This window comes from Leptopilina boulardi, unplaced genomic scaffold (genome assembly GCF_019393585.1).
Source record: "Leptopilina boulardi isolate dan_hultmark-lab unplaced genomic scaffold, ZJU_Lbou_2.1 LbouV2_165, whole genome shotgun sequence".
NCBI lineage: Eukaryota > Metazoa > Arthropoda > Insecta > Hymenoptera > Figitidae > Leptopilina > Leptopilina boulardi.
Window position 1 is genome coordinate 808,470 of NW_026137713.1, and position 15,464 is coordinate 823,933.

General features: G+C 29.3%; 1 protein-coding gene across 2 annotated transcripts in view; it reads right to left on the reverse strand.

The window, feature by feature from the left end:
• LOC127277172 (protein doublesex-like) overlaps window positions 1–15,464 on the reverse strand; it is an 84,049-nt gene that overhangs the window by 62,574 nt on the left and 6,011 nt on the right. The window contains exon 2 of one of the 2 annotated variants that reach the window (XM_051298044.1): window positions 13,335–13,364. The exons of the other annotated variant lie outside the window; for it this stretch is intronic. The gene's annotated coding sequence lies outside the window, so the exon portion shown is untranslated. The remainder of the gene's footprint in view (window positions 1–13,334; window positions 13,365–15,464) is intronic. 2 annotated transcript variants of the gene reach the window in all.

Here is a 15,464-nt window from a genome sequence, read left to right on the forward strand (position 1 = left end):
TTTTTTTATTTTCCATTTATTTTTCCGTTTCGTAGGTATTTTTTTTTTTTTTTTTTTTGAAATAGTTATATACAAAGAATTTAGTATTTTCAATTGCAATTTTAATATTGAAAATTTCATTTTAAAAATATCAAATATTTTTTCGCGTTTTTCATTTCTGCGCGAAATCAGTTTTTTTTATTGTTTTTTTTTTATAGTATAGTTTTTTTTTTTTTTTTTTAAACAGCCGCAACTTGAATATTTAAAAACGCATCGATTGGCCTATTTACAAACTGCATTAACAATAAAATATTACAAAGTTATTGAAGTTTCAAAAATTGCATATTTATCATAGAAATAGAAACTGGAGTCAGTTCAAAATAAGCCAAACGACACAGTGGCGCCATCTACGAGGCACATTTTTGTTGCTGTTCAAAATGAGCCAAATGACATTGAAAGTGGCGCCACCTACGAGGCACAATTTTGTTGCCAAAAAGTGCAACAAAATTGTGCCTCGTAGGTGGCGCCACTTTCAATGTCATTTGGCTCATACGTAGATTAATTATTTATTAAGTGCGTTACTTATTTTGAACTCAGTTTTTTTTTTTTGTGTAAATTGAGAAATTTCGGTTAATTTTTCTCGTGTACAAATTTTAAGTTTCAAATTTTTCTTCTGTACAAATTAAAAAGATTCGTAAGTGCCATTATGTCGTCTCATGTTTGTACTATATATGCGATAATGGCATATATTTTTAATTTCATACGGTAGTTGTATAAAAATTTCCAAAAATAAAAAATCACTGCCAAATTTTAGTTATTTTTATTTTCACTACTAATTTTTTATTATTATAATTTTTGAAAATTTTCAGAATTCTTTTATTTTACATATTTTGAAATTTTGAAAATTTTTCAAAAATTATATTAGTGAAAATATATATATATAAATAATATACAAAGATACAACCGACAATATGGTTTTTGTTTCTCATTAAGAAACTAAGTTAAAAATGGTCACTTTCTTGAAATGAAATATTGTCACATATTAAATGAAAATGAAATTTAGAAAGATGGCTATTATTCTCGTCTACAATATAACAAAAAGTTATTGTATGATAAGATCAGACACATATTAGTGGGGGTTCAAAATTTTAATGACTTTTTTTTTCATTTTGAAAGTGAGACTCTCATATATATTTAGAATGGCTCCTGAAGAAAATTTATTTTTAATGCCTAGAATCATTAAGAGATCTATAAACTTTTATGTATATATATATATATATATATATATATATATATATATATGTATGTAATTAGAAAATTTATTACAAAGTTGCATCATTTTGGGGAATCAATTTATTTTTTTTTTTCAATTTAATTGTATAAGTGTTAATAATTAAATAGAATTAGTAAACAATTATTATTTATACAATTAGAAAAGTTAACTAAAAAATAATTTTTCAGTTATAACTTTTTTGTAATGGGAAATTTTTTTGATGGTGAAAAAACAAATTCTGATTTTTAAAATGTTTTTTGCATATATATATATATAGGTATATGAAATATGGAAGTGTGTCTGCGAGTCGTAAAACTGTGCTACCACGCAAAAATACTCTCCCTCGCGCGCAACCGAATGCGTTTATATTATAAATATACATACGGCTTTTCGCGATTTCGAAATACCTATGCGAACCGGGTATACGACCTTTATAAACACTCGTCTACACCGAGCGCTATATAGAAGGTCGAACACTATACAAATTGCAACCTTTAGATGTCACGATTATTAAAAATCTTCTTATATATACTCTCACCTTGATAATGTATAGAGAATTGTTATATATATTTTTCCTCAAACAATAATATAATTTGTTTCTTACAAATTAAATTTTCAAAATTTTGTACGGGGGTTTTTTTTTTTAAAACTACGAATATACTTTTTAATTAGAAATAATTAAGAACAAACCTCGATTCAATAAAATATTTTCTATTAACATTTAAGAAAATTATATTTTGTTTTATATATATATATTTTACATAAATAATTTATTTTCTTTTCCCTTATGCACACAAGTCTATATTTCAACAAAAAGAAAAAAAAAAATTTTCCCTCATTTTATATACTAACTTCCTTTATTAAACCTTTTCCAAGATCTATAACCACCTGAAGTAAGTCTACTTACTAATTCATTGATTCCAACTTTTGTACATTTAATATCCAAACGAATATTTAACCAAGTAACTGTGGAAAAAACCACCTCAGGTTCGAAACTGACATTAGTAATGCAATTGCGTGCAATTTTCTATCTATTATATTATTCGTTTAAAGTCGATAATACTTCCCATATATATATGTAAGGGTTCTATAACTTCGAAAGCGACGCTTGAATCTATATATTATTCTTTGAAATGATACTTTAAATTATATATAATATTAGGCGAAAAAATTTCCTTAGAAATTCATTATTTTTATTGCTAATAAATAGAAAAGAGATTTGAATTTCCCGCCAAAAAATTAAGCGAGTTGAGACAATGGACACCAAACCGATGCAAATTGTATCCGTACACTGACTTTTAACTTCTGAATTTATTAATGCTACCCAATCCTGAAATATACATTGGATTCTAATCTAACATGACTGTTAACTGTTAATAGAATTTGAATTGTTTCAAGTATTGATTTTGTTTATTGATATTTTTTCAAATAATTGTCTCATAATAAAATGTTAGAAAATAAAAAAGAATTCTGTGTGTCCGACTACAGAAAAAGAAAATTACAAGAAACTGCATAGTTACAAAAAGCAAAGTTTTGTTTAAAATTTGTTCTATTACAAATGAGAATATCTATGATTATCAGACTGGCATATCGTCGGCCATTTTTAAAGTAACTAATTTACTAGATAGATTTCTAGTTACTTTAGATATTATTAGGTTTAATACCAACTTAAAATATATGAAATTAAATAATTTTGTTTTTCTTCCAACCAATTTATTAATTAATTAATTGTATTTTTAACAAATTTATGTGATTTTTTTTTTTTGTCCTGAAAAATGTTTTCGATAACATGAAACGACTATATAAAATAGAGACTCGATCAAAGAGAAAAACACTCTGCTTGGTCGCAGAGAATCTTGATTTTTATGAAAGCAACGACAGTGAACGACAGCAACGACTTTTGGGTACCTAACAAAATCCGTTCTGTTCACATATATATATGCGAATCTGTCTTGTGGTGATGCGATAGTTGAGGATCCATTTCAGGGGGGGGGGTACAGTGATAAAATTGATGCGTAGATTCTGTAGGCACTTAGAAGTGCAAAGGGGTGAAGTAAGGGGATCACGAAGATCGTAAAATCTGGACGAAGTAGATTCACGGTGCTCTAAGATTGCGCTCGAAAACAGTGGAATATATATATATATATATATATACGTGGACGAATCGAGATCCCTCCACTTGTGCCAGAATTTACTCAATTCAACCTCACTAAAAACCGCAGTTTGCTTTTACAATAAAAAGTTGAATTCAAAATTTTTGACAAAATTCATTTACGAATTCTTTTGAAATACTATATTTTATTATTATACTTTTTAGCTGCACATAAAATTATGTTTTTGAAAAATAAAAAATAGTAGTAGTTTCATTAAAAAGAAAAAAAAAAAGTACCTGATTGAAAAATAATAACGAACTAATTATTAATATATTGAACTGGCAACAGTTATCGAAAACTTGAATTTTTTTTTTTTTTTTTTTTTTTTTCATAAAGCAAAAAAAAGAAATCGATGATTTCTATACAGAGAGCGTAATAAGTATTATTTCTTTATAATACTTCGAGACACAAGTACCGATTAGTAACTGGTTTCAGAGCCGAGGTTAAAAGAGTTCATCAAACAAAGTTATCTTTATAGATTTTTTTTTTTTTATTTTCAATTTTCAATTCTTTCAATAATTTCTTCAATTCAATTAAATCATTTTTTTTTCGAAAATATCAGTGTCGAATTTCCCTTTCATCTATTTTTCCCAAAAAATAATTTTTTTTTTTATCATATTATACAAAATAGAACTCTTTTCTTATTATGTATGTAAAAAAAAAAAAAGAGAAGATATTATGTTGTATGAAAAAAAAAGACGCGTATCTTTGCACCTTAATGAACTGCTGGTACATTAATGAAAAAAAGTAGAGAGAAAAAAAAAATTAAGGAATTAAATCCATGCTTACACATGCTCCTCGCTGCATTTATTAAGAATGAAATCACGTTGCAGAGAGCGGACAAATGCGGGAAGAGATATAATTGTCCATTTCTAACAATTAGGTAATTCAGTATGTTAGATTGATAAAACACGCAACGCAGCTCCGAGCTAATTATTGAGTTCAAACGCTCCGAGAAAATTGCACCTCTACCTATATAGTATATATATATATATCTGATTGACGTTTTAAATATATATTTTTTAAATATTTTCTCAACACAATTATAATATTGAATAGTAATAAACAAATTATTAATCGATCTATAAGAAATTGAAATTTTTCATAAATTATCGAAAAATATATATTTTTTTTCACTATTTCATTTGCACAATCAGATAAGGATGCAAAATAGATTTACTTTTTTATCCTCATTCATGTGCATATCTTTCCATCACTATATATAGAAGGTTTATATATATTTACATATATACCTTATCTTCATAAGGGGAAAAAATTACTATTTTAAATGTCATTCTATATTATTCTGTATATCAATATTACATCTGTCACAATCAGTTTATTTCATATTTTTATTTTATTTCTATATCTGCTCCATTTATTATCAGTTTTCTATAATTTCTATGTACACAAATTTAATGATTTTTAAATTAATTTTTTAATAACTTACTGGTACCGGTTAATATGGAACCAATTACTATGGTAACGGTTACTATATGGTACCAATTACTATGGTACCAGTTACTATATCGTACCCGTACCAGTTGCTATGGTACCAGTTACTATGATTCCGGTTACTATGGTGCCTGTTACTATGGTTCCGGTTACTATATGGTACCAGTTGCTATGATACCGGTTACTATGGTTCCGGTTACTATGGTACCGGTAACTGTGATACCGGTTACTATATGGTTCCGGTTACTATAGGGTTCCGGTTACTATAAAGTAGAGGTTACTATGGTAACCGTTACTATGGTACTGGTTACTACGGTACCAATTACTATGGTACCGATTACTATGGTACCGGTTACTATGGTACCAGTTGCTATGGTACTGGTTACTATATGATTCCGGTTACTATGGTCCCTGTTACTATGGTTCCGGTTACTATATGGTACCAGTTGCTATGGTACCAGTTACTATATGGTATTGGTAACTATGGTACCGGTTACTAGGGTTCAGGTACTATGGTACCGGTAACTGTGATACCGGTTACTATATGGTACAGGTTACTATATGGTTCCGGTTACTATAGGGTTCCGGTTACTATATGGTACCAGTTGCTATGGTACCGGTTACTATATGGTACCGGTTACTATGGTACCGGTTATTATGGTACCGGTTACTATAAGGTAGAGGTTACTATGGTATCGGTTACTATGTTACCGGTTACTATATGGTACCGGTTATTATGGTACCGGTTACTATATGGTATTAATTACTATGGTGCCGGATATTATATGGCACCAATTACTATGGTACCGGTTACTATATGGTACCGGTTACTATGGTACCCATTACCATGGTACCAGTTACTATGGCTCCCGTTACTATGGTACCAGTTGCTATGCTACTGGTTACTATGGTACTGGTTACTATGGTACTGGTTACTATGGTACTGGTTACTATGGTACTGGTTACTATGGTACTGATTACTACGTTACCGGTTACTATGTATCGGTTACTATGGTAACGGTTGCTATGGAAACGGTTTGTATGGTAATGGTTGTCATGGAAACGGAGGGACGGCCTTTTTTTGTAATCATTATCCTATAAAGATTATCCTAAAAAACATTAATATTAGATTGCAACAGATTAAGACATTAAAAAGAAAAATAGAAAATAAAAAAATTGAACTTTAGTTGAATTGAATTATGTTAATTAATAATTTAGTTTTCGTGTTAAAATAGAAGAGTATATTTCTTCTATATTATTAAATTAAGGATGATATCTATGATTTATATCAATATTTATACTTGATAGTGAACAGTATAAGAATCTGAAACGAGTTGCTCGTTGTATCCGCTTCGTGAGTGCAGATCGAAAAATCTTTGGACTTTATGCAGATCGGGTTACGGGACTGGTTCAAAAAGGCTATAGAATTTCGATGCCCGACATGTTTTAGTTTCTTCGCTCACGACAATCATGCGAAAAAGCATTATAATAACAAAACATTTGCCGAATGGAATTTCAAAAAAATCGATAGTCTATTCTCACACGAATATTTACTTCCTATATATATTCTAAATATGTGTAAAAACAACTATTTTCTATTAGATTGTTTTGTGGAATTACGCTCGTTTTATCTATATTACTATTTATTTTCCAAAAAAATAAACAATATTTTTAAAACGCAATTTTTTTTCCAATAAAGCTGTATTTTTCTTTTCCTTAATTATTCCTCTCTAAACAAAAAAAAAAAAAAAAAAGGTAAGACAAAAGTAAACAGAAATGCTAAATCAAAAAGAAGAACGTGAAATTACTTCTTTTGCCATTCTTATTCTCTTCTAGAATAAGTATGAAATCGTTTATTCTGAAGAGAAATATTCTTGGAATGGATAACATAAGAGGCAAATGTTAAATCGTTTATTTCACTGAATAGAAATAATGTTTTTGCATTGAATTTTCTTTTAAATAAAAATCAAATATGCGAAATGTGTTTTTTCTTTATATTATTATTTTTTTTTTTACATTTCTTTACAATTGATATTCTTAAAAAAAAATCTGAGCTCAAAATGAGTAACGTGTATGTACATTTTAAAGTGCAACACAAAAAATGTGCCTCGTAGGTGGCGCCACAATTCACTTATTTTGAATTGCAACAAAAATGAGTTCAGATTTTTTTCAAATAATTATTATAATGATTTTTTGTGATATATTTATAAAAATTATTTAAAATTTCTTCAACATTGTGGGAATTAATGACAAATTTTTTTTCATTTTACCATTGAAATATATATTTATATAAAGAAAACTTTCACTAAAATTTAGTTAACTTCTTTTCGTTTCACGTCTACTGAATAAGTGTGCAGTTTACCTCTTGGCGAAGGTCTCTATTAAACTCATTCCAGAACATATGTTCTGCATTGATATTCGCCAATTAAGTGTATTTCCTTTTCCACAAATGCTACTTATTACTTTGGTATTTTCTCATTTACAGTGCACCATGGAACAAGTTGCAGTGGGGATAAAATGAGTTAAGTGCGAGAAGGCAGAATGGAGAAGGAGTAAAAGAACACACGAAAGGCAAAAGAAGGTACGTGCAGAATCCTCTTACTAATTTTTCTTCTTTTCTTTTTTTTTTTTTTTTTTTTTTTTTTTTTTGTTGTTGTCCTCTTCCCCCATATTTAGCTTCTCACAAGCAGCTAGCGTGCAACTTCTCCAGATAAATATGTATTACAAACCGCGCGCTACATGTTTCTGTATGGCATTCGTTTGGAACGTTCGCCAAATTAGATTTACGAACCTGAATTCTTGCATATAGACATTGTATATTTGTATGCTTTTATACAATGTGAGTCAGAGGTTTATTTGTGAACTTCTTTCGGCTCGGCTTTTTTTTTTTGTTGATGAGGATATTAAGATACGTTCTTCTCGTTTAATCAAGAATAAAAACATAAACACAGTTGATCGGTTCTCGACACTATATATATATATATATATAGTTGGGGTGTTTCTTTTTTTTCTTCTTTTGATTATCCGTCGGCCATTGTGGTACGTTTTTTATTTATTTTTTTTTTTATTTTTAAATAAGTGGTACCTTCATTATGCAGCGCAAAATTAAATTACCCATACCAATCACCTTGCGGTTTTATCTTCACGGTCATTTGTCTCTGTCATATAAGAAAATGTCCACGCTTCTTATGGTTCCTAAATTCGGCGTGTTCGAGCCTTTAATGATATAACCTAAGAGGTTTGAGATAATATTAAATCATTTATATTTCACATAATAAAAATAATATTGTTTTTCTTCAACTTGCAAAATAATAAAACATGTCATTTAAATTCAAATTTGTATTTTAGGTTATGTTGCACTTATTGTATAGTTGCATTTACACTAGCAACAAAAGTCTTTAATGCCTAGGCAATAGAAAACGTTTCCATGACAATCGCTACCATAGTAACCGGTATCATATAGTAACCGGTACCATAGCAAACGGTATGGTACCATATAGCAACCGATACCATAGTAACTGGAACCATATAGTAACTGGTACCCCAGTTACCGGTAGCATATAGTAACCGGTACCATAGTAACCAGCACCATAATAACCGGTACCATAGTAACCAGCACCATAATAACCGGTACCATAGTAACCGGAACCATATAGTAACCGGTACCCCAGTTACCGGTACCTTATAGTAACCGGTACCATAGTAACCAGCACCATAATAACCGGTACCATAGTAACCAGCACCATAATAACCGGTACTATAGTAACCGGAACCATATAGTAACCGGTACCATAGAGTAACCGGAACTATAGCAACCAGTACCATAGTAACCGGAACCATGTATTAACCGGTACCATAGAGTAACCGGTACCATAGTAACCAGCACCATAATAACCGGTACCATAGTAACCGGAACCATATAGCAACCGGTACCATAGTAACCGAAACCATATAGTAACCGGTACCATAGTAACCGGAACCATATATTATCCGGTACCATAGAGTAACCGGTACCATAGTAACCAGCACCATAATAACCGGTACCATAGTAAACGGAACCATATAGCAACCGGTACCATAGTAACCGGAACCATATAGTAACCGGTACCATAGTAACCGGAACCATATAGTAGCCGGTACCATAGTAACCAGCACCATAATAACCGGTACCATAGTAACCGGTACCATACTAAAAGGAACCATATAGTAACCTGTACCCCAGTTACCGGTACCTTATAGTAACCGGTACCATAGAGTAACCGGAACTATAGCAAACGGTACCATAGTAACCGGAACCATATAGTAACCGGTACCATAGTAACCGGAACCATATAGTAACCGGAACCATATAGCAACCGGTACTATAGTAACCGGAACCATATAGTAACCGGTACCATAGTAACCAGCACCATAATAACCGGTACCATAGTAACCGGTACTATAGTAAATGGAACCATATAGTAACCTGTACCCCAGTTACCGGTACCTTATAGTAACCGGTACCATAGAGTAACCGGAACTATAGCAAACGGTACCATAGTAACCGGAACCATATAGTAACCGGTACCATAGTAACCGGAACCATATAGTAACCAGTACCCCAGTTACCGGTACCATATAGTAACCGGTACCATAGAGTAACCGGTACCATAGAGTAACCGGTACCATAGTAACTGGTACCGCAGTAACAGGTACCATAGCAATCGTTTCCATGACAACTACTACCAAAGAATGGAAGCGAAAGTGGAAATGTAAATTAAAAAACTGGTAGTAAAAATGGATTTACATAATTGACATCAAGAATAACAATAAGTTTTTAAAAAGTCTTTAATTTCGTGGTGCGATAAGGAGCGTTTGTCCCGTTCTTATATCGCCTCAGGAGATAAAATCTGAGTGTGTTTCTATAAAGTAAGAACCATAAAAGTGCCGCATGTTAAGGGTATTTGTGTGGGTGAAGATATGGGTAGCGGGGGAGGAATAGGCGGTGGTTAAAGGGGACCACAAGGTATATATAGTATAGAGGAGAAAGGAAGGATTACGAGAAAAAGGACGGAGTTAAATTGAGGGGTTGGGGGAAAGGAGAACTGGGAGCAATAACCGCGAGACTTTACGATAAAAGTTGTTTTACTACCCTTTTACAGTCTTTACCTTTGACCAAAACCCCTTTTCCTGTCGGCATCGAAGAGCTGTTGCGCGAGACAGCAAAGATTTCTTAAGTGTTCAAACAATATATATATATATGCAATAAATTCAAGTTTCTTGATCGACGAGATATGTTTTGAAAAAAAAACCCCTTGAAAAAAACATTTTTAAATACATTTAACTAATTCTAAACTGAAAACATAAATTTTATATTTCCAAAATTTATCCATATTTTTCGTAATTGAATTTTAACTTTTTACTTAAATATAGTTATAACTAGAAAGTAAAAAATAGAATATTGAACCGTTAATATAAAAGCGATAATGAATAATAAGTTGTACAGTTTGATTTAAATGTTAATTAGTATAAATTAGTAAATGACAGATGAGGCTAATTTCGGCGAAAATTTGTCTCTCCATGAAACAAATAGTCGCGGTTCCTAAAAATGACAAGGAAGTATTAAATTAGTGGTCTCATGTTTAAAAAAAAAATTTTCATTTTTTTTTGGTTAATTTTCGGGCTTTAATATTATTTATCACTTTTAATTATTATATATTTGTCACAATCAGTTGACGTAATAATCGATATTGTCACAGAACATATATAATATGAAAAAATGTTCATTTTTTCGTGTGGGGTCATTGATCTGCTTTCTTTTTTTTTTGCATTTTCATTATTTGCAACTATTAGAATAACAGACAATCGAAATTTCATTATTTTTTTGGCAAATTTCTCTGTTAAAATTTCAAAAAATTTGTTTCAAAAAAAAAAAAATCATGAATATAGAATAAAATTGTTTTTCATTTAAGAATTGTTTGACAATTATTTCTGAATTATGTATTTTGCAATATTTATTTTCGTTATCTACTATTTAAATACAATATTTCCAAATGTCAACTAGTTGTTATTTCAACATTTTTTTTTTTTAATAAACTAGTTTAAAATGTGTTAAAACTTTGTAAAATTCTGGGGTGCAATTATGTAATTTTATTTTGACTTTCACATCGACATTGACTTTCATAATAACTTTCACTTTCACTTTCACTTTCACTTTTATTTTCATTTTCATTTTCACTTTTATTTTAAAATTTACTGAAATATAATTTTTAATTGAATTTCAGTAAAAGTGAATGTAAAAATCAAAGTCAAAATAAAAAGTTAAAGATTTATTTATCAAATATTCAAGAAACCATTAACAAATTGAATATATATGTCTGACTTGGCTCTGTATCTACTTAAAGACTGTATTTTCGAAAAAAAAATTATTTCTCGAATATTTGCGTGGATTTTATATATATATATATATCTTTTATCTAATTTCACTTATACATTCTTTATAAGCTTCAAATATCCTCAAATGTAGAATTTACTTCCCTCGTGATATTATTTTCTCCATTTTAAAACATATTATATATGCAGAGCGAAATAAACATTTTATCGATTCCTTCTTTTCGCGGGATAAAGTTTCTGTCAAACGTGTTATTTGAAACGAGTTCGGTAACAAGTATACCGTCATAACGCATCAATTGCGGTCACTGAGAATAAAGTTGTGACCAGCAACTTTGTATGAAACGCAACAAAATTAATATATTATAAAATCGAAATCTTACATTAAAAAAAAAAAAAAAAAAAAAAAAAAAAAACCGCAACGCGTCACATATGATTATTAAATTAGTTTTCATTGTAACAACAATTCTTTTTAATTACCTGAAAATTTTGTAATATTATTTATACCAAAAAAAATTTTTTAAAAATGATTTTAAAATTTCGACAATAATAATTTCGTTTAATTTTCCTTAAAAAATTGAAAAAAAAAATACGCTGAGAACAATTTTGCCGCACATTTTTTTTTTTTTTTTTTTGATTTACATATATTTGAAGGGCGTTATTACTTGAAACAACTTTAAAAACTTTGCCCATTTTTTCTCAACGTGAATTTCTTATACAATTTAATTTTTTCTTCGAAGATTCTTGAGTTGTAAAAAAATTTATGCATACACACACATACAAAAACAATCTCATCTGACAGGATTATGCATGTGCATTCATATGTGTGAATACCTTGGTATCGTGTCGTCATCCATTACATGCAACGAACGCATTCGCAGATTTCGTGACTTCGATCACGTAAGGGCTAAATATATATCTGCAAATTGCTTCGTGTCTTGGAACAAAGTATATACTGCACTTATGTTCACTTAACAAAATTGTTTAATTGACTGCATTTGGATATAATTTATATTAAAAAAAAAAAAAATTTATATACGAATGTTACATTTAAAAAAAATGCAAAAAAATTATTTTATCAGCAAAAAAACTGTTTTTTAGAAACTAAATTTTAAAGAAAAAAAAAAATGTTTATAAGAACAGGATATTAGAGAATATATTTAATGTCAACCTTCTCGTTAAATATGTATATGTATCGGTAAATTTATCATGCAATAATGATAAAAAGTATATTGACGTATATAACGAGTTTGTTTTGTTCGCTTAGAAAGAGAGATAGAAAGAAAACATAACTTACATAGTATTAATAATTTTTTCAATAATTATTTTAGTGCAAAATATAAAATTTTGCAAATTTGAATAAAATTTCCAACTCCTGAATAATAATAATAATAATTTTTTCATTTGAATTAAAACTTTTTTTGAAAATTAAATTACAATTTATTAATTAAGAACAAAGTCCATTTGCCATTGTTGAATAGTAATAGGAAATTTGAGACGTCACGTCGCGACAATGCGTACCTGATGTAAGTACACGTGCATAAGGCTAAAAGTGCACACAAGATTCTCTATTTACGCATGCGTATGCGAACGAACAAGCGCAATCCCATAAAGTGGTCGTATGTTTTGTCGACGTCTCGAGTATGTTGACAATTTAAAACCAGTAGCGAATATATCGATTAATTCCATTCAATATGAGAATTTATACAATTATACCGCAATTTTTAATTTTAATGAAACGAATCACATAACCTCAAAGTAAAAAGTAATTTTTAAATATATTTTTATTTTAAAATTATGTTTACATTAAAAAAAAGTCTCTTATTTTGATTCGCAGCAAAAATGAGTCAAGTAGATGGCGCCACGTTCTATATCGTTTAGCATTGGCTGATTTTGAATCACAAAAAAAATGAGCCAACGCTAAACGATATAGAACGTGGCGCCACCTACTTGACTCATTTTTGCTGCGAATCGGTTGGATCATTTTGAGCCCGGGTTTTTACTACGTGTCATATTATTACCAAAAGTTATTTTAAAATCGCACAAATTTAATTTTACATTTGTTAGAAATTATTTTAAAAAATATATTTTTTCAAATTACATACCATTACGTGGACAATGAAGAAATAGCAAATCTAAAACAAAAAATGTAACATTTAAAAATCCATTTTTAATTATCTGCGTGGGAATTGTAATACTTAGAAATTCATTTATTCCATTAAACTATACAATATCGTCATTGAATAATGAATCGGACTTTACTACTTTTTTAACATTTAGCTATTTTCCATTGTAAAATTTAATTCAGTTTCAATTTTTTTTTTTTTTTTTTTTTTTTTTTTTTTTTATTTTTATAAAAGCCACTCCGTTCCTGAAATGAGAGTCAGGGAATTGAAACGATTCAGTCTTTCATTTCTGCTTCGTCTGATTCTTCGCTGCTGTTTCTTCCCGACTCATGTGTCTTACCACGTACAAAGTAGCAATCCTGAATCGCATACCATCTATCTTTCTCGCAGCAATACATAACGGCCATGCTCGCACTCAAGACCGAATATTCAACACAATGAATAAAAAAAAAAAAACACGTCCTCAAGTCAAGATAATTTTTCTGACACGCACCATCGTTTCATCTTCCAATATCTTCTCCGCAATCACCATTTTCGTCATTTTTTTACCCAAAAAAAAATGATAATTCCTCTTTCATTTTTTTTTACTGTATTTTACAATTTCAAGTGGAATTTTAATGTAGATATTAAATGAATACGATTTTTAAATAAATCATTACAAATGCTAATAATTAACAACTACACCATTAATTAAAACTAATTAGAAAATTAGAACTAATTATAATTTTATTATTAATTTTGTAACTAGACAGAAAAAAAAGAAAACACAATCGAATTAAAAATCTCCTATTATATTAAAATGTTTAATTTGTCGTCCACGTGACATCACTTGGTCAAGAATTTTGGTTTTTCAATCATTTATGTACAGATATGATTTAAAATTAAAATTTACACATGTATTTAACATTGGTGAATATACTCAGGGTTGGACAGTTCGCTTTTCTTAAAAATAAAAACACTAGCGCCATCTATGCACGGAAGTGGCGAAGCTCCTCGTAGTGAAGCCTAACTTTTTGTGTCATTACATTTTTGGAGGATCAAAAGTAGCGTCTGCTGTGACGTCGGTGCATTTGTATGAACGAGAAAAGTTTTGTGAGCGATGTGATTAAACATAAAAAATGAATAAAGAAAAACAAGAAATCGTCAAGATAAGTTTATTGCATGTATTGTAGGGTTTATGATTGAAGAAAAAATGAAATGTACAATCAAATTACGAAACATGTCTGGTTATGGTTAGCACAATTCGAAAATGTTACTTCTACTTAGGATTAGACACTTTATACACTCAGGGTTAGACACTTTTTTAATTATGAATTTGACACAATTTATAAATAAATATAAAATAAATTTTTTTTTAGCAATTTACATGTAAAATGCGGCTAAATTTCAATTCTCATCAAAAAATATTCATTTTTTTAAAAATTTATCGTAATTTAAAATTTTTTTTTTAAACATCTCCTATTATAATAAAATATTTAATTTGTCGTCCACGTGACGTCACTTGGTCAAGAATTTTGGTTTTCACATAGTTTTTTTTAATCATTTATATACAGATATGATTCAAAAATAAAATTTACACATAGATTAAACATTAGGGAATATACTCAGGGTTGGACAGTTCGCTTTTCTTAAAAGAAAAACACTAGCGCCATCTACGCACGGAAGTGGCGAAGCTCCTCGTAGTGAAACCTAACTTTTTGTGTCATTACATTTTTGGAGGATTAAAAGTAACGTCTGCTGTGACTTCGGTGCATTTGTATAAGGAACGAAAAAAGTTTTGTGAGCGATGTGATTAAACATAAAAAATGAATAAAGAAAAATTTGTTATTTTGTTTTGGCGATGTATGGATGATTAAAATTAGATTTGACAATTCCTTTTTCTCCTTCTATCAACTACTCAATTATCCAATTGACAAATTATAAAAAGCGATTTTATCTTACGGTAATAATAATATAACACTATAATATAATTTGAATTCAACATAAATTAATTTAATATATATATATATATATATATATATATATATATATATATATATATATATATATATATATATATATATATATATATATATAGGAAATAGCGCTGTTGCAGTATAGTAAAATGAT